The sequence below is a fragment of the Tachyglossus aculeatus genome, chromosome 2, assembly GCF_015852505.1.
Source record: "Tachyglossus aculeatus isolate mTacAcu1 chromosome 2, mTacAcu1.pri, whole genome shotgun sequence".
Classification (NCBI taxonomy): Eukaryota; Metazoa; Chordata; class Mammalia; order Monotremata; family Tachyglossidae; genus Tachyglossus; species Tachyglossus aculeatus.
The window spans coordinates 69,700,250-69,723,065 of record NC_052067.1 but is presented as its reverse complement, the minus strand read 5'-3'; the positions used below and the strand labels follow the sequence as shown (position 1 = coordinate 69,723,065).

The following is a 22,816-nucleotide window of genomic DNA, read 5'->3' as shown; positions in this document are numbered from 1 at the left end:
ACAATATTTCCCAAATTGGGTTTTCCATTAGTCTAACTGTATCAGCCATATTTTTATTGGACAGCTTTGCAAAATAGTTTATGGTGAGCTACTGTTCTCATTTTATACTCATTTTGGGAGCTCATCCATTCTCATAGTAGTAGCAATAGTGCTTACTGAGTGCTTACTGTACTAAGCGCTGAGAAAGAATACACAGGTGGGAATTAGACGTGGTCCCTGTCTCTCGCTTCTGCTACCTCCTCTAATCTCTCTAAACGTCTCTGTAATATAATAATTCCACTAGCCCCCAGGACTCCTCCATATCAGTGTTCTGTCAGCACCAACAAGCTCAATATATCTAACACTGAATTCCTCTTCTTCCCTCCTAAATGTCCCTCCCTCTATCTAACTTTCCCCTTGCAGGTGACAACTTTATCATCCCTGTCCCAGAAACCTTGGTGTTATCCTTGACTCTGTTATCCTTAACTCTTCACTGTTTTTCAACTTTCACACTTAGCCCGTGGCTAAATCCCACCAGTTTTTCATTGACTCAGCCCTTTCAAAACTACTCTGAGTGCCCTTGTTTTCCCTCCCATACATTTTTTTCTAAGTGCTGAAGGCATCTGAAAGCAGATTGGAACATGAGGAAGCATCTTCTTTCAACCAGATTTCTCTGTGGTGAGCTTCACTTTACTGGCAATCAGAAAAGAAGACAAAGTCATTCCTTCAAATGATATGGCACATTTTCCATTTTCATGAATTACAGTGGAATTTGGTGGTGTACACTAAGTTTACTGGAAAACTGCACTGCACTGCATTGTATATTGCATTATTTTTGTACTTATCATATCCCATCTAAACTGCAGCATCAGTCTTCTCTTTGATCTCCATACCTCCAGACTCTTTCTTTCCTCTTCAGGGCCACTTAAATCACTTTCCTAAAATGACATCTGCATATATCACCTCACTCCTAAAAAAATCTTCAAAAACTTTTCAGGCACTAAATAATGATGGTCAAAATATAAATTGATAGTATTTATTAGGTGCCTAATGTGTGCGCAGAACTATACGGAGAAGCAGCGTGGCTCAGTGGAAAGAGCCCGGGCTTTGGAGTCAGAGGTCATGGGTTCGAATCCCGACTCCGCCACATGTCTGCTGTGTGACCTTGGGCAAGTCACTTAACTTCTCTGAGCCTCAGTTACCTCATCTGTAAAATGGGGATTAAGACTGTGAACCCCACATGGGACAACCTGATCACTTTGTATCCCCCCCCAGCGCTTAGAACAGTGCTTTGCAGATAGTAAGCACTTAACAAATGCCAACATTATTATTATTATTAGTATTAGAACTTGGTAAGCACACAAAAGTGTGGTTTTTATTGGTATTTGTTAAACCCTTACTATGTACCAACCATAATACTAAGCCTGTGGCAGATGAAAGAAAATCTAGATCACTCACTGCCCCTATCCCACATGAGGCTCACAGACTAAGTAGGAAAGAGAACAGGTCTTGAACCCCATTAAGCAAGTAAGGAGACTAAGGCAGAACAAAGTTAAATGACTTATCCAAGGTCACACAGAAAGCAAGTAGCAGAGTAGGATTAGAACCCAGATTTTCTGACTTCAAGGGCCGTGTTTTTTCTTCTTTTCTTCCACTACCAACCAGCTCATGCATTCATCCAATATCAACTTACTCACTGTCCACTTACTTGCTGTTCCTTGCTTTCATCTTTCTTGCCATTGACTCTTTGCTCACGTTTTCCACTCGGCTGGAACTCCCTCCCCTTTCATTTCTGACAGATCAAAGCTCTCCCCATCTTCAAAGCCCATATGAATGTATCAGTCAGTCAATCAATCAATGGTATCTATTGAGCCTTTACTAGGTGCAGATCACCATATTAAGCACTTGGAAGAGTACAATACAACAGTATTAGAAGACGTGTTTCTGTCCATAACAAGCCTACAGTCTAGAGTTGGAGACAGATATTGTAATGACTAAATAATTTATAAAATATAATTTACAGATATGTACATAAGTGCTGTAGAGTTGAGGGCGGGGTGAATCTCAAATGCCCAAAGGTCACAGATCCAAGTGCATAGACGATGCAGAAATGAGAGCGAGCCAGAGAAAAGAGGGCTTACCTGAGGAAGTCCTCTTGGAGGAGATGAGATCTTAATAATGTTTGAAGGTTTGGGAGAGTGGTGGTCTGGTCTATATGTCTGGGGAGGGAGTTCCAGGCTAGGGGGAGGATGTAGGAAAGGGGTCAGTGGCAAGACAGCCCAGATTAGGGTACAGTGAATGTAGTGGAGTGTATGGGCTGGTCTATAGTAGGAGCCTGTTTTTGGGTAGGGACCGTCTCTATATGTTGCCGACTTGTACTTCCCAAGCGCTTAGTACAGTGCTCTGCACACAGTAAGTGCTCAATAAATACCATTGAAAGAATGAATGAATCAGTGCAGTGAGGTAGATGAGGTGAGTTGATGAAGTGTTTTTTTTTTTTATTAAGCACTTACTATGTGTCAAGCACTGTTCTAAGCGCTGGGGTAGATACAAGGTAATCAGGTTGTCCCACGTGAGGCTCACAGTCTTCATCCCCATTTTACAGATGAGGGAACTGAGGCCCAGAGAAGGTAAGTGACTAGCCCAAAGTCACACAGCTGACAAGTGGTGGAGCTGGGATTTGAACCCATGACCTCTGACTCCAAAGCCCGTGCTCTTTCCACAGAGCCACACTGCTTCAGCGAGGCTGAAAAAAAACATAAGTGCTTGAAGCCGATGGTAAGGAGTTTCCATTTGATGCAGTGGAGCATGGGCAGCCACTGGAGATTCTTGAGGATCAAGGAAACATGGACTGAGCATTTTTGTTGTAAAATGATCTGTGCTTCAGAATGAACTATGGATCGGAGTTGGGAGAGGCAGAAGGCCGGGTGGTCAGCAAAATGGTAGATGCAGTAGTCGAGGTGGGATAGGATAAGTGCTTGGATCAACATGGTGACAGTTTGGATGGAGAGGAAAGGGTGGATTTTAACAATGTTATGAAGGTAGAACCAACAGGATTTGGTGACAGATTTGAATATGTGGGTGGAATGAGAGAGATGAGTCAAGGTAAATGCCAAGGTTACAGGCTTGTGAGACAGGTATGATTGTGGTATTGTATAAAGTGTTGGGCAAGATAGGGGGAGGTCTGGATTTGAGTGGGAAGATAGGAAGTTCTGTTTTGGACATGTTAAGTTTGAGGTATCTGGGGACGTCCAGGTCCTGAAGGTAGTAGGAAATGCAAGATTGCAGAAAAAGAGAGGTAGGAGCTGGAGAAGTAACATCTTTGGAACCCTGTCCCCAATTTATTTCTAATCTTCCCAGTCTATATTCCCCCAACTCCCATATCAGCACTTTCAAGATATCTAAACACACACATATACACATTGCATTTATATAATGTATAATACATATATATGCATATATCTTACCTATGCTTTAATTTCCTCCAAGTTGTAATTTACTTAGTGTCTTTCTCCCCTGTTAGATTGTGAGCTCTTTAAGGACAGAGATCCTGTTGATTGATTCTACTGAATTCTCCTTAGTGCTTAGTACTGTGCTTGGCAGACAGTAGACATTCAGTAGTAATGGTATTTATTAAGTGCTTCTATGTGCAAAGCATTCCCTTAAAAACTGGGAAAGAAGTACAATGTTGAGATCCAGACACATTCCTTGGCCCCTAGCAGGCTCACTGTTTAAGACTAAGGGAGAAGGGTTGACAACAGGCATAGAATGAAAGTCCAAAGCAATTATAAAAGGCAAGGCCAATGATAGATACAAAGGAGCAACAGGATTAGATGGCTCACAGCTCCAATCAAGCGTCACAGAAGTCAGTTCTCTAGCAATGGTGGTGACCTTCTCAACACTGAAAAAGTTGACTATGCCTCATGCTGCTGCTTTCTGAGTCATTTCCAGGCTGAAAAGGGACCAATGGAAGTCCTGGGAGCTGAAGGTGGCAGCAACTTTGATCCTGCACAGTTGGGCCCTGGAGGTTGGTCGAAAGGGGAGACCATAAGGCCACAAATTGATTGATTGTAATCTAGATGTTAGTCATCAAATGTAATTTAAGGAGGAATTTATTCATTTTGAGTAGTAGTAGTTGTAGTAGTAGTAGTAGTAGTAGTAGTAGTTGTAGTAGTAGTGATAGTAATAATAATAGTTTAGTGAGCTCCTGCTAAGTGCAACATATTCTTCCTAATAATACCGAAGTGAAACTCCCCATAAGGAGCTGACCATAAAGCCCTTGGAGGAGCTCACCTCCTCTAGGAGGCCTTCCCAGACTGAGCCCCCTTGTTCTTTTCCTCCTCCCCTCCCCATCTCCCCACCGCCCTACCCCCTTCCCCTCCTCACAGCACTTGAATATATTTGTACATATTTATTACTTTATTTATTTTACTTGTACATATTTGCTACTCTATTTTATTAATGATGTGCATCTAGCTATAATTCTATTTATTCTGACTGTTTTGACACCTGTCTACTTATTTTGTTTTGTTGTCTGTCTACCCCTTCTAGACTGTGAACCCGTTGTTGAGTAGGGACCGTCTCTATATGTTGCAGACATGTCTTTCCCAAGTGCTTAATACAGTGCTCTGCACACAGTAAGCGCTCAATAAATACGATTGAATGAATGAATGAATAGTAGCTTGCAACTGGCACTGTGAAATTGCCAGAAGTACACAGTAAGCCCAATTCCAGGATCAATATAAAGAAACCAGATAAAAAGACTTCAATGATTCTAACAAAACCATGCCTTTGGAAAAAAAGAAAAGAATATTATTCAAACATAACAAACAGGATGCAATGCCAAAAGTTTGAATGTTTTTAATCAATATGGATTTTTTTCTGTGTTCGCTTCATTCCTTCGTTTTTGTATTACTTAATGGTGAATTAGTTTTTAATTTATGTGGGCCAAATGGGTAATGTGTACATTCTTCTAGAATGTAAACTCCTCTATTGAATCCATCCAAACACTTAGTTCAGTGTTCTACACAGTGTAAATGCTCAATAAATGCTATTAATTGAATGATTTATTTATTGATAATGCCCTTGCTAGATTTCAATATAAGTTGCAGATAATTAATCATAATACAAGGGTGTGCAAGAACCTAAAGGTCCATGTGACATCAATAGCCTCCCTGCATCTATAGAGTTAGCATAATTATAATTAAATCTAAATCTAAATTAAATCATAAATTTAATTAATCTCCCCCTTCTAGACTGTGAGCCCATTGTTGGGTAGGGACTGTCTCCATATGTTGCCAACTTGTACTTCCCAAGCGCTTAGTATAGTGTTCTACACACAGTAAGCTCTCCATAAATATGATTGAATGAATGAATTAATTAATTGAAGAGGAATGTTACTACTTGGGCAATTACTCAGCAAGGTTTGTAGATTTTTGAAATTGGAAACCAGAATTAGAATCAATATGCTTACTTTTAAGAATACATTTGAGGGAGAATGAAGTTCAACTAGACAATTTTCAGGGGTCCCTAGGAAGAGTTATATTAGTCCAATTTGAAGAGAAGGGTGACACTGAGGTGGGAAAATCTGAAGGCTTTAATCTGAATGCTCTATTTCCACATCGGCAGATCAATCTGCTTTTTAGCACGCAGCAGGCACTGTAGCACCAGGCATTTTATAAAATATTATTTTAATGTAAGAATCCTATAGAGAGTGGTTAATGAATGGCCAAGCTCCTCTTGAATGGAGCAATTAATGCTACTTTCAGGATCTGGTGACCCAATAAATGATTCATTTTTTTCTGAGGAACTTGATGTCCTGGTGTAGTAGATGCTGCATTTCCCCCCACAGTCAAGAGCTCTCCAGAGATAACTTAATTGAGGTGGAGGCCTACCCAGTAACCAATTTATCTTAACATAGATCTCTTTATGTTCATCTTACCCTCAACATGCAGGGCTGGAATCAGACATTTAAAGAAGAAGACAGCTGTCTCTATGAAAGTCAAGGGGCCAGTGAGAAAAAAATCAACTCTACTCAGAACTTTAAAAGCCTGGTGATTTTGAGGTCAGCTAATTTTAAGATTTAAATTTTTAGTTGATTGCATTCATCATTTGTTTTTAGTTTTCGTTGTTTACGTAGGACATGCAGACATGGGCGAACTTTCTCAAAACGTTCCATGTGGTTTCATTCCATTATAACACCGGCCCAGTTTAGTACACATAGCATCACGTATGTCAGGGCAAGTGACAGATGTTTTTCCAGCACAGAGCGGCCACATGTCTGAAGCCAGTCCTGTTTGTGCATACAGAAAAATATTAGTTAATTGCAAACTCTCCACATAGCCTAATTTACAACTTTTGATCTGGTAAATTTCCTAGGGATTTCCTTGGTGTAAAGCATATATTACATAAAATGAGTGTGATGTTGACCCATTAGCACAAATAAAATGTTTTATAGGTGTTGTCAATTACAGTAAAGCAGAATGGTCTAGTGGAAATAGCATGGGCCCGGGGAATCAGAAGACCTGGGTTCAACTCCTGCTCTTCCACTTCCCTGCTATGTGACCTTGGGCAAATCACTTTAATCCTCACAGTAAAATGGGGATTCAAAACCTGTTCTCCCTCCTACTTAGAATGTGAGCCCCATGACAGGGACTGTGACAACCTGATTAACTTGCATCCACCCCATTGCTTATTCAGTGCTTAACATATGCCATAATAATAATAATAATGAGAGCTAGAGATTAACAAAAAATTACAAATTCCTCAAAGAGGCTGTTTCAAAAAATCATTCGTACTAAAAAGATTGCTCAGGTGATCATCCACAGTTCCATTTTCTCTCATAAAATATTTTTCTGAAATAGATTTGGTGTTTCTGAATAGTATTATCATTTTAATTGACAGGAAAGTATGAGGAAGGGGAAGATTAGTGAAGATTTGTAAAAAAAACACTGTTGTAACAATGCTCATTTCAGATCATTCTCAACATTGGAGACAGATCAGAGAATTCCTTTCCAATCCGAGATCTATGAAGGGTGCTGGCATAGAAAAGATAGGAGGAAACAACTATACTTAAATAATTGGCAATTATTCTCAGGAACTGGAAAAGAGAAGTGTTTCATGTAGGCAGGAACAAACCCTGATTTTACGGTCAATGTCTATATTGTACTCTTAGCTTTTAAAGTGAAATGTGACTGATACATGCATATGCTCGCAGAGGAGCTTATGGCCAAAATTGTAGCCACTTTACAGTTTCTCTTTCTGTTAAGTCTGGAATAGTCATGAGTATTTTTTGGTGAGAACCCCTTTCATCTTTACATCTATTCAAAGGCACTACAACTTCTCTGCCAATGTAACTCAAGTTACAGCAGAGTAGCTTTCTTTGTTAATTAAAATTCTGTATTATCATGTCAATCTCTAATAATAGAGCAGGAGGTTAAAAGGGCCACTGTTTTCTGAGAGATTTGGGAAGCACTGAGAAACAGCCAGGTCTACTAAGAGAGCACAGGTTTGGGAGTCAGAGGAACTGGGTTCTAATTCTGGCTCTGCCAACTGCTTGCTGTGAGCCCCACGTGGGACAGGGAATGGTCCAACTTGATTAATCTGTATCTACCCCAGTGCTTAGAACAGTGTTTAAAACATTGCAAAAGCTTAATAAATGCCAATATTATTATTATTGTTACTGTACTTCAGTATATCTATCTAGGTGTTACATGGTCCTATTTGGAATTTATTGACGTGTCTGTCTTCTGTATAAAGCTTTATCTCACTGAGAGCAGTGATCATGTCATAACTCTAGTGCTTTCAGAAGTCTGTAGTTAAACTGCTCTTTACACAGACACTAAATAAATGGTATTGATTTAGTGCAAAAAAGGGACCCGATTTATCCTTTAAAAAAATATGGGCATTCTCTAGTGGGAGATTAATACAACAGGCACGTACACTGAGAGGATGTCAACCTCTTCTCATTAACCTTACAATCAACTCTTGGTAATTTAGGGTCTGATCAGTTTAATTAAGTTCCTTTTTTGCCCCATTCCACCTTTACCCTGCCTTTTGTCCATCTCTCCACTAAGTAAAACTTCCAGGAGAGGGTAGAGCAACTAATAGGACATTAAATTCAATCCACTTGGCTTTGTTACTTGCATGCAATTTGGTGGGGCAGTTTAATTATTTATTGAAATAGTTATATTATCTTTGAATTTCAATTATCCATGACTTCTCTCCCTCCGCCCCCTCTTCATCCTAGTTGTCACAACTTTTATCGATTGAGAATTGGTTGTAGTTGAGCCTTGCTTCTTTTTTTTTTTGGATGAGGAATATCTTCTAGGGTATATGAAAAAGAGGAAGAACGCCGAGAAGAGAGGCGCATTTCGAGAAATAGTTTTGGATTCTGTTCCCTTTATTTTATTAACATTGAATTATAACATTTTCCGGATACTGTGCAGCAGTTCCACAGAATTCATGAGTTTCTCTGAGATGTGTACTTTTAAGCTGTCTCCAGAGTATATACCAGGAGAATTTCCCATTTTTATGACAGCATTATGCTTTTATGCTTTTCTTAAGAGACTGTCCAATTTTTCCTTGTAATTGTTTTTAAAAAAGCTTTATTCCTTATTGTACAATTATTTCCCTGAAACAAACATTGATTTCACTGTCATGGTTTTGCTTATTAGATTTGAACTGACTCTACTGCTACCCCAGGGTACTACAATAAGTTCTTCATTTGGGTTATTCGGTTAAGGCTGTTGTGGGGCTTACCAAAGATTGGATGAAAAAACCTGCCTCACATGCCCTTGAAAGCAGGGAGGCAGCCATATAAAACAAACCTGGATTGTATCTACTCAGTGAATAATAATAATAACGGCATTAATTATTCGCTTACTATGTGCAAAGCACTATTCTAAGCGCTGGGGAGGTTACAAGGAGATCAGGTTGTCCCACGGGGGGTTCACAGTCTTAATCCCCATTCTACAGATGAAGGAACTGAGACACAGAGAAGTTAAGTGACTTGCCCGAAGTCACACAACTGACAATTGGCAGAGCGAGGATTCGAACCCATAACCCTTGACTCCAAAGCCCATGCTCTTTACACTGAGCCACGCTGACTTGGGGTCTTAGGAAAAGCCATCCTGGACAAAGTGAACCAGGCAACAGTCTCTGAATTGTCACCTCTGTGCAGGTGGTCTGGGATCAGTTCTGTGTATCTCTACTGTATCCCTTTTCCTTGCCAACTCTTGCCCCCCACATCACTGACAGTCTCTCTCTTCATTGGGACACTACTGAAAAAAAAACTTTAAAACTAAAACCAGAACTGAACATTGATAGCCATAGTGGTGACCTGGCTCAAAGCTATGGCTATAGTTCTAGGAGGCCACAGGGACAACTGTGAATGTTGGATTTGGTCTGCTTGAAAGTATCTTTGTTCAAAAGCAGCATGGCATAGTGGGGCCTGAGAGTCAGAAAATCATGGGCTGTAATCCCAGCTCTGCCACTTGTCTGTTATGTGACTTTAGGCAAGTCACTACTTCTCTGTGGACTAGTTACCTCATCTGTAAAATGGGGATTGAGACTGTGAGCCCCATGTCAGGCAGGGACTGGGTCTAACCTGATTTGCTTGTATCTACCCCAGTGCTTACTACAGTGCCTGGAATATGGTAATCACTTAACAGATACCATTATTATTATTATTATTATTGTTATTGTTATTATTACAGGGTTTCTCTCCTTATCTCTGTTGGAATCCAAATCACTTTAGCCAGAGGCAGCAGCTTTCCAGAGAAGATGAGGAATACAAAAGGTCTTTAAGTCACCCAAAGGAATGCTCATCCCAGCCAACTGTTCTTGTTTTTGATCATTTATCAGGCCTAGTTCCAAGAGAACAAATTGCTATTGAACTCAGAAAGGTATGCATTCACTGCTAGTGTGTTGTGGGGCATTCCACAAGAGTATATAATCCTCTACAGCAGTGGTTACCAGTCTCTCAGTAATATTTCCATACTGATGTTCTAGCTTGTTGGTCGAGGACAATATTTCACAAGGTTTAATGTTCAGAAGCAGCAAGCTGTTGGGTGGGATGGTGTTGGTAACAGTGTCAATAGTATCTGAGGGCCAGGAATGCAGAGTAATCTAGTAAACACTGGGAATCATGCAAAAGAACTGAAATACATTATCCTTCCCCACAAGGAATTTACAGTTTAATGGGAGAAGTAGTAGACTTCAACTAACATGGAATGATGTGAAGAGTAGTGGATTTTGGAGGGGGAGATGGAGATTTTATAACCATCCAGCCAAGAACCTTTTTAACCCTGTTTTCCCCATCCCAAATTTTTAATAATTATTTATGGAGTTCACTAAGCACTAATTATGTGACAAGCCCTGGGGTAGGAGTACAATAACCAGCTCTAAGACATGCTACAGATAAAGCATCCTGTTGTCCTGTAAGAGCCTAGTTTCTCTCCATCCTGGCTCCCGCTGCTGAGTCCTTTGGCTTGGGTTGAGAACGACTGGGGAGGAAAGCAAGTGGGAGGTCAGGGATCACCCCTCTCACCCTGCCAAAGTCTTGGTTTGGGTGAACTTGGTGTACTTCTGCAAAGTGGCACTTATGATGTCATTATGTTATGCTGCATGTCATGTATAATGCATGTGATATCATTGTCTTTAAAGCACTCAAATCACCTTTTCCCCTCCTATCTCACCTCCCTACTCTCCTTCTACAACCCAACCTGCACACTTTACTCCTCTAATGCTAACCTTCTCACTGTACCTGGATCTCATCTGTCTGCCCATGGACCCCTATCCCACATCCTGCTTCTGACCTAGAACGCCCTCCCTCCTCAAATCCAACAGACAATTACTCTCCCCCTCTTCAAACTCTTATTAAGGCACTTCTCCTCAAAGAGGCCTTCCCTGGCTAAGCCCTCTTTTCCTCTTCTCCCACTTCCTTCTGCATCACCCTGACTTGCTCCCTTTATTCATTCCTCCTCTCAGCCCCACAGTACTTATATGTACATATATTAATTAATTTATTTATATTAATGTTTGTAACCCCTTCTAGGCTTTAAGCTCTTTGTGGGCAGGGAATACATCTGTTTATTCTTACAGTGTACTCTCCTAAGTGTTTAGTACAGTGCTGTGCACACATAACTGCTAAATAAACATGATTGAATGGATGAATCCAGTAATGCAAAAATGTTGCCAGTGTCGGCCCTGGATGTCCATTCTGGGAATAATGTCTGAGAGATAACTCTTCTATGCTCAGTCTCTGGAGATGTAATTCTGCAATTTAACTTCATCAACATCATCATCACCACCTTTGTCATATCTTACCATTTCCAGTATCAACACCTACTGTACAGTACTTTGCCAGGATACTAAGCTTTTTGGGGCACCACTCTTAATGGTTGAGGGGATAATGAAGAGACAGTGCTGGAAACTAAGAAACTAAGATGAAGCAGTGACAAACAGGAAGAGAACCAGGAGAAGATTAGCTCAGTAAAACTAAGGCCAGAGAGCGAGCTGAGGGGGGACCTCCAAAATAGCCAAAAAGTTAATGTCTCTGACTTTAAATCCATGATGTCTCTTGCTGCTCTGGAGGATAACCTGGTTTGGGTTATTTGTTGAGCAGTGTACCATCTCCATTTTAGGAGCCTTCTGTTGTTATTATTATTGCAGATTAACTGCTCTACCGCATACAGAATCCACCACAATCATTGATTCCCTCTGAACACAGTCCACTAATCTACTGTGTCCCTCTGTTCTATTGTGCGAAGTAATTGGATTTCTATGAATGCTTTGAATAGTTATTGTCCTTTTTAATATCCTTTTATGCAACTCAAGGTCCTCTTTGAGCATTTGACTTATTTTTTATTCTCAAATGAATACTTGTTTTGAACATAAGTAAATTAAAATCACTAAGCCCTACTTTCTTATCTCTTCATCTCTAATATTTTCCTGCATTGAGTCCAAAGAAAAGTTGTGCAATTTCTGCTCCCGAATTATACCCTAATTCATCCCGTGGCCTTTGGAAATTCCTTTCTTCAACTGCTGCCTGTTCATTTTTCTTTTTACAAAATGAAAAACATTCCCATTTCTCGTAGCTGCTGGATGTTGTGCCTGTGGCTGTGGCTGTCGCTGGGTCTGTTGGACTCTGAGCTGCTGGGAGCCCAAAGTCCTGCTTTCTAGTCATATGCCCTATCCCTTTTGTGCACAAAGCATCGTCCTTATCTTTGGTACTGTTTTTCTGTTTTTATTGTCTCTGCCTTATGATAATAATAATAATTATGGTACTTTACTATGTGTCAAGTACTGTTCTAAGCCCTGGGGTAGATACAAATTAATCAGGTTGGACACTGTCCCTGTCCCGCATGGGGCTCACACTCTTGATCCCCATTTTACAGATGAGGTAACTGAGGCTCAGAGAAGTTAAGTGATTTGCCCAAGGTCACACAGCAAACATGTGGCAGAGCTGGTATTAGAATCCATGTCCTTCTGATTCTCAGGCCCATGCTCTATCCACTAAGCCATGCTGCTTCCCTGTCCCTCTTTTTCTGCCTGATACCCATCCCTACTCATTCATTCAATCATATTTATTGAGTGCTTACTTTGTGCAGAGCACTGTACTAAGCGCTTGGAATGTACAATTCAGCAACAGAGACAATCCCTACCCAACAATGGGTTCCCCTCCCTCATTCTTAGATTGTGAGCACCTTCAGAACTGTGGAACCATAGATAGTAGTAATGGTGTTTATTGAGAGTATACTGTGTACAGAACAGTTTACTAAGCACTGGGTAAAAAATAAGGTGAAAATTAAGCACAGTTTCTGGCCCTCAAAGGGCTCACAACCTGAGAGTAAGGGAGGGTGTAAGGTCCTTGCAGGCAGGGAATGTATCTACAAACTCTGTTTTATTGTATTCTCCCAAGTGTTTAGTAGTGCTCTGCATGCAGCATTCAATAAATAAGACTGACTAGTTGACAGTCAATAATTTTCAACTATTTTTCTAGCACTTAATACAATGCTTTGCACAAGGCAGGTGTTGATAATTATTGTTTCTACTACTTCAACTACTAAATCTGTCAACTAAGCAGTACTAATAATTGATCAAACAATGGTATTTATTGAGTGCTTACTGTGTGTAGAGCACTGTATTAAGCGCTTGGGAGACTACAATATAATAGAGATGATAGACATTCCCTGCCCACATTGAGCCATCTGGATTACTGTATCAGCCTCCTCTCCAATCTTCCATCCTCCTGTCTCTCCCCACTTCAATCCATACTTCACGCCGCTGCCCAGATTCTCTTTGTCCAGAAATGCTCTGGACATGTTACTCCCTTCCTCAAAAATCTCCAGTGGCTACCAATCAACATATGCATCAGGCAAAAACTCCTCACCCTCGGCTTCAAGGCTCTCCATCACCTCACCACCTCCTACCTCACCTCCCTTCTCTCATTCTACAGCCCAGCCCACACCCTCCTCTCCTCTGCCGCTAATCTCCTCACTGTGCCTCGTTCTCGCCTGTCCCGCCATCGACCCCCAGCCCACGTCATCCCCCTGGCCTGGAATGCCCTCCCTCCACACATCCGCCAAGCTAGCTCTCTTCCTCCCTTCAAGGCCCTACTGAGAGCTCACCTCCTCCAGGAGGCCTTCCCAGACTGAGCCCGCTCCTTCCTCTCCCTCTCCTCCCCCTCTCCATCCCCCCCGCCTTACCTCCTTCCCCTCCCCACAGCACCTATATATATATGTATATATGTTTGTACGTATTTATTACTCTATTTATTTTATTTGTACATATTTATTCTATTTATTTTATTTTGTTAATATGCTTGGTTTTGTTCTCTGTCTCCCCCTTCTAGATGGTGAGACCACTGTTGGGTAGGGACCGTCTCAATATGTTGCCAACTTGTACTTCCCAAGTGCTTAGTACAGTGCTCTGCACACAGTAAGCACTCAATAAATACAATTAAATGAATTGAGCTCATCGCCTCCAGGAGGCCTTCCCAGACTGAGCCCCTTCCTTCCTCTCCCGCTCGTCCCCCTCTCCATCCCCCCATCTTACCTCCTTCCCTTCCCCACAGCACCTGTATATATGTATATATGTTTGTACATATTTATTACTCTATTTATTTATTTATTTTACTTGCTCATATCTATTCTATTTATTTTATTTTGTTAGTATGTTTGGTTTTGTTCTCTGTCTCCCCCTTTTAGACTGTGAGCCCACTGTTGGGTAGGGACTGTCTCTATATGTTGCCAACTTGTACTTCCCAAGCGCTTAGTACAGTGCTCTGCACACAGTAAGTGCTCAATAAATATGATTGATTGATTGATTGATTGGGTTGTCAGATATGAAATGAAAGGGAGTTTCAAGCAGGAGGAAGCATCTAAACAATAGGTTGGTGACAAACAGCCAAGAAGAAGGCACAGTGATTAAGTTAGCATGAGAGGAATGAGCAATATTAGCTGAGGTGTAGTGTTCCCAACGATTTTTAAACACAATGGCTTTGGCCACCCCACTTAAAAATGCAGAATCATACTTCATTTCCTTTGTAGTGTCTACTTCTCTTAGCAGTCCTTCTCACCTAGGTTGTAAAAGCATATTAGATCGGAATTAATTATTCACTTGTTTAACCCTCTGGGGTTTCTGTCCTTTAAATTTTTCTTTTTCTCCTTTGTTTCTTCATTCTTCAGTTTTTTTCCTGTGTCAGTAATGTTGTTGTTGTGTTATGTTGTGGAGTCATGTCCGATTTATAGCAATGCCATGGACGCATCTCTCCCAGAATGCCCCATTTCCATGTGCAATCATTCTAGCAGCATATCCATAGAGTTTCCTTGGTAAAAATGTGGAAGTGGTTTACCATTGCCTCCTTCCGCAAGTCTCTGTCCTCGACTCTCTCCCGTGCTGCTGCTGCCCAACACAGATGAGTTTTGACTTGTAGCAGATTATCTTCCACTCACTAGCCACTGCCCAAGCTAGGAATGGAATGGGTATGCCTCTGCTTGACTCTCCCTCCTGTAGTCGTGACTGGCAGAGTACTGGAAACTCTCAAAGTGCGACCCTGAGTGAGGGTGTCACTAATAGCATGCCTTTTTCCAGGATTCCCATTTGCTTAATATTGTTTCCCTTTTTTCGTTGGCAGCTGTGTAGCCTGTCCTCTTGTGCTTGTATTTCCCCTCCCCTTGCCCCTGTACATTAGTTTAACCAATCAATGGTGTTTATTGAGAACTTACTTTTCTTCATTGATGAAATTTAAACTTAAACTTTACCCTATTCTCAGTTGAATTTCTATTACATAAATTCTTCTCCATCTGTGCCCAAATAATTATGCCTGACTTAAGCTACTATTCCACTCCTCACTAAGCTGCCCGGGGTTTTAGGGGAGTGTAGAGAGAAGAAAATTAAGAGTTGCCATAGAGTTCAATGCTGTAGCATCTCCCCCCCGCCCCCCACCCCCTTTTGGACTGTGAGCCCACTGTTGGGTAGGGACTGTCTCTATATGTTGCCAACTTGTACTTCCCAAGCGCTTAGTACAGTGCTCTGCTCACAGTAAGCGCTCAATAAATACGATTGATGATGATGATGATGTAGCCTTTTTGTATATATTTCTGTTAGAGGCGTGATTGTTCTGTCATCAGTATCAGCCTAGGGAGAACAAAAAAGGGTTAGAAATCATTCTTACTTTAGAAATCAATCAGTCAATGGTATTAATTGAGCACTGCATGCAGAGCACTCTACTATATGCTAGGGAGAGTACAACATGATCTCTGCCCACAAGTTGACAATCTCAAGGCGGAAATGGCCCCATGATTAATTTTTCAATAAATTATGTCCATTTGCTTGACATTTTTGCAAGCCAAGCACTGTGGACCTCAAGAATATTAATCTTGTGCCAGACTAAACAGAAATATATTCAGAAAAGAGGTTGCCTTTTGTAAGGAAAATTTGTCCGCATAACAGCATTCTGAAGTTAAAAATAGCATATGCCTGAAATAAAATAATTCTGACTCAAATTATGAGGTCTGCAACCCACTTCTCAAGGCACAACAGGAAACATTATGGGACCCTGAATGATTGATTAGAAGAAAATAATACATAGAGGCTTCAATCTATTTGTTTTCTGTGCAGAAAATCAATGATCCACAATCATCTAATGAATCGGTCAGTTATACCCAGATGTCAGATTCTGCAATTGATGTGATATTGGAATTTCCAAATTATTGCTGCCTCAGAGAGATTTTTATAAGTCCCACTGATTGAAATGTCATGAAACACAGTCCTTTAAATATGAAGCACCAAATCACCCTTAGTACTTATGAAATCCCCTCTCAGGATCACACCTGGAGAGTTTCCAGTACTCTACCAGTCTTGGCTACGGGAAGGAGAGTCAAGCAGAGTCATACCCATTCCATTCCTAGCTTGGGCAGTGGCTAGTGAGTGGAAGGCAACCTGCTACAAGTCAAAACTCACCCATGCTGGGCAGCAGTGGCATTGGAGAGAGTCGATGGTGGAGACTCGAGTTTACTGCGTGGAAGCAGGCAATGGTGAACCACTTCTGTATTTTTAATAATAATAATAATAATAATAATAATGGCATTTATTAAGTGCTTACTATGTGCAAAGCACTATTCTAAGCACTGGGGAGGTTACGAGGTGATCAGGTTGTCCCATGGGGGGCTCACAATCTTAATCCCCATTTTACAAATGAGGTAACTGAGGCACAGAGAAGTTAAGTGACTTACCCAAAGTCACACAGCTGACAATTGGCGGAACCGGGATTTGAACCCATGACCTCTGACTCCAAAGCCCGTGCTCTTTCCACTGAGCCACGCTGCTTCTCTAAGAAGCAAGTTTTACCAAGAAAACTCTATGGATACACTACCAGAACAATTGCAGATGGAGAGCAGGGTGTTCTGGGAGAGATGTGTCCATGGTGTTGTTAAGTGTCAGAAACAACTCGACGGTATAAGACAAGACAAAACTTATGGAATGCAGTTATGCTCTGGTGGGGCAAAGTCCACAATTTAGCAAACAAAAAAAATTCCATTATTTTCATTAGGGGATTTGATGACTATTGAAAAGAGCCACTGAGGCACAGCTAAAATGGTCTCACATTGACCATGGCAACAAAGTCCACACAACAGCAACTGTCCCAATAAGGCAGTAGTGATATGTTTTTTTCTGAGCCAACCTCAAATTTCAGCTATCGAGATATTATTGTTTTGTTCTGTCTTCCCAGTTTGCAGAAGTTAGATTCATTCAGTACTTGACACTTAGAAAGTTCCTTTAAGAATGTTCCTTTGGTTCTTACTCATCCATCATTTTTTAATGTATTGTCTGCATAGTCTGCCAAAAACCTTGACTACTCTGCATCTTGACTTTCAAGATAAAACTGCCAGGGTCACAGGCCTTCTGAAATATCAGCAGGCCTTGTTTAACTTCCCTTACCAATGCAACAGTGAGGAAATGATTATCTTTGCTCTGTATATAGTAAGGAACAGTTACCAGCTGAAAACTATAATATTTAGTTAAGCAAGATGTCAATGCTTAGTACTTGACCTTAGCTCAAAAACTATATAGATTAGCACCGGACATTATACCACACACTGACAACTTTATGATTCCTCAAGCATTTCCAAAAGGAAGAAAATTTATTGCTTCATAAAGCTTTCTCTCGGCAAGACACAAATTAGATTCTATCTCCTTCTTTACCAGACAAGGCTAAGGAGACTTAGCTCCAGACTGAAGATGAGGGTTGTGCAATTATCCAGGGAATCCACTTTTGAATGAACTGGAATGACCAGCAGTACCAAACTGCCTGGATAATTTCCCAGCTCTGCACTTCATACTGATTGGGTTGACCAGACCAGTGTAGCCGGCATGAAGCTGCAATGTCCTGGCAAATTTTTCTGTGAATCAACCTCTGCTGACCCTCCCCCTAATGCTGCGGAATAGTGTAAATATAGTATTATTGAGTACTTGTAGACACTGACTATCTGGAAACAGATGACTCAAACCACCAATTGAGTTGTCCTTATAATTCAAACAATCTCTTTGATGAACAGAACAGTAATAAAGTTGGCATTTATTAAATGCTCGCTATGTGCCAAGCTCTGGTGTAGAATCACCATATTTAGATCAGACACAGCTCCTGTCCCACATTGGCCTCACAATTTTGTGGATGAAGAAACAAGGCATAGAGAAGTTGTGATTTGCTCAAAGTCACACAGCCAACGAGTGCTAGACCTAAGAATGCAGGCCTCTTAACTCTTAGCCCCAAACTCTTTGCAGTAAGCCACATCACTTCCATCCTGTACTGCAGAAATGGGAATTTATTTTTTTAAAACATTTGTTAAATGCTATGTGGCAGGAATTGTATTAAGCACTAGGATAAATACAAGATAGGTTGGACACAGTCCATGTCCCACGTGGGGCTCATAGTCTTAATGTCCATTTTACAGATGAGGTAACTGAGGCACAGAAAAGTTAGGTGACTTGCCCAAGTGTGCAGGTGTGTTGCAAAGGCATCTCCTGCAAAGGATACACAAACCCTTTCTTGCTGTGATATGAGATGTAGATTCATTCATTCATTCAGTCGTTTTTGTTGAGTGCTTAATGTGTGTAGAGCACTGTATTAAGCACTTGGAAAGTACAATTTAGCAATAAAGAGAGAAATAATCCCTGCCCACACCAGGCTTACTGGAAGGAAGTTAAGCCTGTCTGTGCAACTAAGTGATTCTCCTGAGATTCAAGAGGACTTCCCTGAGATACAGATCAGCTACCACCCAGCCGGGCCAACCCTAGATGGAAGTTAGGCACAAGACATGCTCTTTGAATTTGGAGCTACTCCAGGCTATTGTCCAACCCATTTTTTTTTTTTTGGTGGTATTTGTTAAGTGCTTACTATGTGTCAAGCATTGTTCTAAGTATTGTTAAGTGCTTGCCAAGTGAATATGGAATTCACATTCTAAGTAGGAGGTAGAAAAATGTAATGCCCATTTTACAGTTGAGGAAATTGAGGCACAGAGAATAATAATAATATTTATAGTGCTTGTTAAGTGCTTACTATTTGCAAAGCACTGTTCTAAGCACTGGGGTAGATACAAGTTAATCAGGTTGGGCACAGTCCAAACACATGGGCCTCACACTCTTATCCCCATTTTACCGATGAGATAACTGAGGCACAGAGAAGTTAAATGACTTGCCTCAGGTCCCACAGCAAGCAATCAGTCGAACTAGGATTAAAACCCAGGTCCTCTAACTCCCAGACCTGTGCTCTTTCTACTTCTCCCTTTAAAATCTGATATTTATTGAGCATTTGCTGTGTGCAGAGCACTCAATTAAGCACTTGGAAGAATATAATGCGATAGACTTGGTAGACATGAGCTCTGCCCTCAAGGAGAGGACAATCTAGTCAGGGAGACAGATATTAAAATAAATTACAGATAGGGGGAAGTTGCAAAATATATGGATGAGTACTTGGGTACTCTGGGGCTGGGCATGGAGTGAGTATCAAAAGTGTTTAAGGGGTACAGATCCAAGTGCATTGGTGATACAAAAGGGAGGGTGAATAGGCTGGGGAAATGAGAAGTTAGGAAAGGCTTCATGGGCGAGACATAATTTTAGTAGGGATTTGAAGATGGGAGTGAAGATGGGAGAGTCATATCCATTGGATATAAAGGGAGAAGGAGTTCCAGACAGGAGAGAGGATCTGAGGAAGGGGTGGGTGGAGAGATACAGGAGCTCGAGATACAGTAATTTGGTTGGTGTTAGAGGAGAGAAGTGTGCAGGCTGGATTGTAGTGGAAAATGAGTGAGGTTAGGTAGGACAGGGAGAGGTGATTGAGTGTCTTAATGTCAATGGTAAGGAGTTTCTGTTTGATGTGGAGATGGATGGCCAACCACTGGAATTTTCTGAGGAATTGGGAGACATGTTGCTGAACACTTCCTTAGAAAACGAATCCAGGGAAAAGATTAAAGTCTGAACTGGAGTTGAGAGAGGAAGGAATCAGGAAAGGTTAGCAAGGAGGCTGATGCATTAGTGAAGGTGGGATAAGTGCTTGGACCAGTAAGATAGCAGTTTAGAAGGTGAGGAAGGGATGGACTCTAGGACGCTGTGATGATAAGAGGTCCACCCTTCCCTTTCTCTTGCTACCATATGTTCCTGAACAAGAGAAGATTGTCAACATCTTTAAGGTCTCCTGGACGCACACTGAAGGCTTTTATATTCTATTCTTGCATAGTGACTGCACCCATTGCCACTAGCCTAAGCTACCATACAGTTCAGACATCAAGGCACAACTACTGTGAAGACAGAGCTGGAATAAGATAGAGCAGGCTGGAATTTGGCTCCAGGAGAAGAGAAGTCCTGAAATCCAGGTTCTGGATATGAAAACAATTTAGCAGCAACAGCAGCCATTTTGCCCAACAGGGAAAGGTGCCCCTGAGTCAGAAAATCGATCAATTAATTGTATTTATTGAGCACTTTGTGCAGAGCAACGTACTGAACGTTTGGGAGAATGTAACATAGTTGGTAGACATTCACTCATTCATTCAATCATACTTATTGAACACTTACTGTGTGCAGAGCACTGTACTAAGCGCTTGGAAAGTGCAGTATAGCAATAGAGACAACCCCTGCCCACAATGGGCTCACAGCTTCCAGTCTAGAGTGGGAGTCAGACATTAATACAAATGAATACATTATGAATATGTACATAAGTGCTGTGGGGCTGAGGAAGGACAGAATTAAAAGAACAAATCTAAGTGGAACAGCAACTCCCAAGGAAGTGGGAGAAAATGGCCCTGTACCTGGCTCAGTCACATGCAGGAAGAGCCAGAAACTGGGCTCTGGGCAGGTACAGGGTGGCAGGGGGCTGGCAATGGGCACCTTCCAGAACGATCGGGCCCAGTCCAGTCAGCCTGGCCTCTCAGCTGCAACCACCACCTCCCCCATCCGCTTCTCCATCCTTCCAAGGACCCACTGCTGCTCTCCAGCTCAAATGTGGTTTTCAAGGCCAGAGAGGCAACAGAGGTCCAATCCCTTACTCCCTCCTTTATCTCTCATGCCCTCCCTCACTCCAATCCTTCCACCACTGCCACTGGGATGTTCCAGAGGAGGAAGGAGACCTCGTTTATGAGTGGGAGGGATGGGCCCATCCCTAGGGTCCCTTTGCAGCCTTAACTGAGGGCTACCACTTAGCGGGTGGAAAGAAAGACAAAATAGGGCAATGGCCCTATCTAAGGCTTTCTGTCCCTGGCTTGGCAGAGGGAGGACAGGGGGGCAGAGGGGTGGGGAAGCGACGCTGGGGCACCAGCCCTCTCACTCCACCTATGATGTCATCAAATTATACTATGTGTCTTATACATTATGCATAATGTAATGCCAGTCATCATCAAGTCAGACTTGTTTTCTGGTCTCACTGCCTTACAGTAGGTTAAAAACCATTAGACTTTGTGGTTTAGCACATATATAAGAGATTTCACCCCAAGCAATACCATGATCCTTTCAGGTATATAATCTAGGTAACTATCTAAAAAGTATTGGTCTCTGGACCAAATCAGTACACATAGTCTGGTCCTCTCTTTCATGCTGCTTCTCTGCAATCCTCTCAAAGCGGGCCAAACTTTCTCGGTCCAGTACTGTGGTAATATGTGTAAGCAGTATGGACCCATGCTACTGAATGTGGTTTGGGTTGATTATGATTTCTTCTTTGTTTAAATCATTGATATTGTCCTGGATGAACAATTGATTTTTACTCCTCTAGGTTTCTGAGCCCCTCTCAAGGTTGCACCTGAAGAGTTTCCAGTACTCTACCAGTCTCGACTATGAGAGGAAGAGTTGAGCAGAGACCTGTCCATTCCATTCCATTCTTAGCTTGGACAGTGGCTAGCGAGTGGAAGGCAGTCTGCTACAAGTTAAAACTTACCTGTTCTGGGCAGTAGCAACATGTGAGAGAGTCGAGGATGGAGACTCAGGTTTGCTGCATGGAAGGAAGCAGTGGTAAACCACGTCCATATTTTTACTGAGAAAACTCTATGGATACACTACCAGAGCGATTGCTGTTGGAGGCAGGGTGTTCTGGGAGAGATGTGTCCATGGCGTCGCTATGAGTCGGAGATGACTCAACAGCATAAGTCAAGGTTTCTGAGGCGTATTGTTTTTCTTTCCTCTCCCTTCTCTTTTATTTTCCTCTCTTCTTTCCATTTACTTAAGTAGGTAGTTTCTCTTAAAGATGACTTTGACTGTCAATATATTTTAACGGACTTAGGTAACATTTATGAAGTACATTTGACTATGCTAATATCCAACTGTGTTGTTAAAGAAGGCTCTGTTTGGTCATGTGGGTGAGGCATTACAACCTGAATTCTACTGAAGTGCTTGGGTTTGATATTATTCTGGGCCACAATAACAACTCTATTTTACAAATGTGGTGCTGGTTAGTAGTGGCAGTCTGAAGTTATCATAGGGTAACAGCATTTAGTACAATGCTCTGCCCACAATAAACACTCAATAAGTACCACTGGTTGATTGCTTTTCAGCATGGAGCTGGTAGCCAGCTGTCCTCTGGGGCCAGAAGAATCAAGCAGCACTTGCAGGTACCTAAGCTTGCTACTATCTCTTCCTTCCTCCTGTCTCTCCTGTTCAGCTCTATACTGTTTCCCACTATACAGACTTCCCATCATTGCTTTTCCCCTATGATAACTTCAGATTGCCATTGCCAACCAGCACCACACTAGTCAATAGTAAGGAAGCAGTGGTAAGAAACCTTGGTCACCATAATGGCATAGAGCCAAGCGACCACCCTGTGAGGAAATAAGAACCCACGGGGGAATGTGTC

At 41.6% G+C, this 22,816-nt stretch overlaps 2 non-coding genes across 2 annotated transcripts; one reads left to right on the top strand and one right to left on the bottom strand.

Moving 5' to 3' along the window:
• Positions 1-14,909: 14,909 nt before the first annotated feature.
• LOC119925046 lies at positions 14,910-15,047 on the bottom strand. The gene has a single exon (XR_005449718.1). It is a non-coding gene; the product is annotated as a small nucleolar RNA SNORA7 (small nucleolar RNA).
• Positions 15,048-16,298: 1,251 nt separating this feature from the next.
• Positions 16,299-16,436, top strand: LOC119924745. The gene has a single exon (XR_005449442.1). It is a non-coding gene; the product is annotated as a small nucleolar RNA SNORA7 (small nucleolar RNA).
• The last annotated feature ends 6,380 nt before the right edge of the window (positions 16,437-22,816 follow it).